Raw genomic sequence first — 3,606 nt, 5'->3', positions numbered from 1 at the left:
CCTTCACCATGGCCGGCCTGGTGTTCAGCTGCATAGCCGTCCTCGGAGTCTCGCCGGCTGGGTCGGTTGGGCCGTGTTGCCCTGTCACTCTGGCAAGAAGCAGCCGCCGCCTCTTCGTCGTGCTCTTCTTGCCCGTTTCCCGTATGGCTTATAGACAACAACGGTGGCCGACGGCAGCAGACGACGAAGATGGAGGCAGCGAGAGCACTAAATGCAAAAGAGGGCGCATAAGTGACTGGAGCCAGAATGGAAGGAGGACGGATAGGAGGGCCGTATTTATAGCATGCAGCCACGAAACGAAAAACAACTTGAAGACAGCCAGCACACTTAAGGACGAAACGATCAGAAAAGTGGAGAAAAGCGGCAACCGACGTGCAAAGCCTGGAAAGCACGGCGAAAACGGCGGCCGACTTAACAAATGTGACGTACCGCAAGGAAAGCAGAAAAGGAAGACGTAAGAAAATCAACCTCTGGTACGTACCATGCATGCAATCCAATAGAAACGGCTGACTGTGCGCGCACATACAGCCAACTAGATCGGAATCGCGCCTTGGCGCAAGGGTGCCGGTGTCAATGTTTTGATCAAGCAGGTAATGCTAAGTAGTAGTAATTCATGTTAAGCGTATGTTATTAAATTTATTATCATTAAGAGTGCCATGGCGCTCAGAGCCAGGTCCTAACAGTTGTGCCTAAGCGTGTGTGCCAGGCGTGTTGTAATTATTGGACAAGCTTAGCATGTTTCATATAATACAATAATTTGATTTCATGCCCATGATAAAACAGAAGTATTTTAGCTTGTTCAAGAGCAACAGGACATGAAGTTCAGTGTAGAAGAGTAGAGCCAGTGGCAGTGAGATTACACGTGCATAGAAAGTCACATGTCATAGGACACATAGTTTTACATGACAAACACAATAGTTAATCCATTAAAACATGACTAACACAGTAGTTAATCCATTGAAACATGACTAACACGGTAGTTAATCCATTAAAATACATACTACTTGGCAAAAGAAAGCATCAATTACATCTTAGATAAGATAGTAACTGTGACGCCCCCGATTCAATCGTACACTAATCATGCACGCAAACGTGTACGATCGAGATCAGGGACTTACGGAAAGATATCACAACACAACTCTAAAACATAAATAAGTCATACAAGCATCATAATACAAGCCAGGGGCCTCGAGGGCTCGAATACAAGTGCTCGATCATAGACGAGTCAGCGGAAGCAACAATATCTGAGTATAGACATAAGTAAACAAGTTGCCATAAGATGGCTAGCACAAACTAGGATACAGATCGAAAGAGGCGCAGGCCTCCTGCCTGGGATCCTCCTAACTACTCCTGGACGTCGTCAGCGGGCTGCACGTAGTAGTAGGCACCTCCAGAGTAGTAGGAGTCGTCGTCGATGGTGGCGTCTGGCTCCTGGGCTCCAAAATCTGGTTGCGACAACCAGAAAGAAAGGAAAGGGGGGGAAAAGGGGGGAGAAAGCAACCGTGAGTACTCATCCAAAGTACTCGCAAGCAAGGATCTACACTACATATGCATGGGTATATGTGTAAAGGGCCATATCGGTGGACTGAACTGCAGAATGCCAGAATAAGAGGGGGATAGCTAATCCTGTCGAAGACTACGCTTCTGGCAGCCTCCGTCTTGCAGCATGTAGAAGAGGGTAGATTGAAGTCCTCCAAGTAGCATCTCGAATAGCATAATCCTACCCGGCGATCCTTTCCTCGTCGCCCTGTTAGAGAGCGATCACCGGGTTGTATCTGGCACTTGGAAGGGTGTGTTTTATTAAGTATCCGCTTCTAGTTGTCATAAGGTCAAGGTACAACTCCAAGTCGTCCTGTTACCGAAGATCACGGCTATTCGAATAGATTAACTTCCCTGCAGGGGTGCACCACATAACCCAACACGCTCGATCCCATTTGGCCGGACACACTTTCCTGGGTCATGCCCGGCCTCGGAAGATCAACACGTCGCAGCCCCACCTAGGCACAACAGAGAGGTCAGCACGTCGGTCTAACTCCTATGGCGCAGAGGTCTGGGCCCATCACCCTTTGCACACCTGCACGTTGCGAACGCGGCCGGAAGCAGAACTAGCCCCCTTAATACAAGTGCAGGCTTACGTTCCAATCCGGCGCGCGCCACTCAGTCGCTGACGTCAAGAAGGCTTCAGCTGATACCACGACGTCGAGTGCCCATATCTTTCCCGCGTAGTTGGTTAGTGCGTATAGGCCAGTGGCCAGACTCAGATCAAATACCAAGATCTCGTTAAGCGTGTTATTATGAAGCAATCGCGAACGCCGATCAGGGCCAGGCCCACCTGTCTCCCAGGTGGTCTCAACCCGCCCTGTCGCTCCGCCACAAAGATCCACACAGAGGACCGTCGGGACAAAGGTCCTTTCAGCCCCCAATCCGTGAATCACTCGCGGGTACTCCTCGAGCCGACCCGACTTTAGTCACCATCTGTAATATGTATATATGTATAATATATACCCGTGATCACCTCCCGAGTGATCACGGCCCAATAGTATAGCAAGGTAGACTGACAAGAATGTAGGGCCAATAATGATAAACTAGCATCCTATACTAAGCATTTAGGATTGCGGGTAAGGTATCACTGACTGTAGCAACAATGACAGGCTATGCAACAGAATAGGAGTAACCGAATAGTAACATGCTACACTACTCTAATGCAAGCAGTATAGAGAAGAATAGACGATATCTGGTGATCAAAGGGGGGGCTTGCCTGGTTGCTCTGGCAAGGAGGGGTCGTCAACTCCGTAGTCGAACTGGGGTTCGCCGGCAGTCTCGAGGTCTACCGGAAAGAGGTAACGGAGGGGGAACACAATAAATAACAGAGCAAGCAAAGCATCACAAAGCGTAACATGGCAATACGCGGTGCTAGGTGTGCCCTAACATGGTAGTAGGTGATACCGGCGAAGGGGGGAAACATCCGGGAAAGTATCCCCGACATTTCGCATTTTCGGACAGATGAACCGGAGGTGAAATGTTGCAGGTTCACTATGCTAGGGATGTGTGGCGGACGAACGGGTCGCGTATCCGGATTCGTCTTGTCGTTCTGAGCAACTTTCATGTTGAAAATAATTTAATCCGAGTTACGGATTAAAAGTTATGATTTTCAAAGATTTCATTAATTTCTGGAATTTAATTAATTATTTAAATTAATTCGAAAAATGGATTATTGACATCAGCATGAGGTCATGCTGATGTCAGCAGTCAACAGAGTTGACTGGTCAACCTGACATGTGGGTCCTGCATGCCATAGGCTAAGACTAACTAATGAAGTTTAGTTAGTCTAACTAATTGATTAGGTTAATCTAAACAAGATTAATTAAGTTAATTAATTGAGTAAATAATTAATTAAATAATTCAATTATTATTAATTTTATTTTATATATTATTTTTCTTATTTTTTTTGTAAACGTTTTGGGGCGGGGCCCCACATGCCTGTGGCCCCAAGGGGCCTTGCGGGTTTCGGGCGCATGGCGCGCGGTTGTCGCCCGAACGGGCGCGGGCGCAACGGGTGCCCAGCACCCACTCGTTCGGGCGCACCACAGGGGCGGGCGGATGGCG

The sequence above is a fragment of the Triticum dicoccoides genome, chromosome 2B, assembly GCF_002162155.2.
Source record: "Triticum dicoccoides isolate Atlit2015 ecotype Zavitan chromosome 2B, WEW_v2.0, whole genome shotgun sequence".
In the NCBI taxonomy this organism is placed as follows: domain Eukaryota; kingdom Viridiplantae; phylum Streptophyta; class Magnoliopsida; order Poales; family Poaceae; genus Triticum; species Triticum dicoccoides.
Note: the sequence above shows the minus strand (reverse complement) of the source record.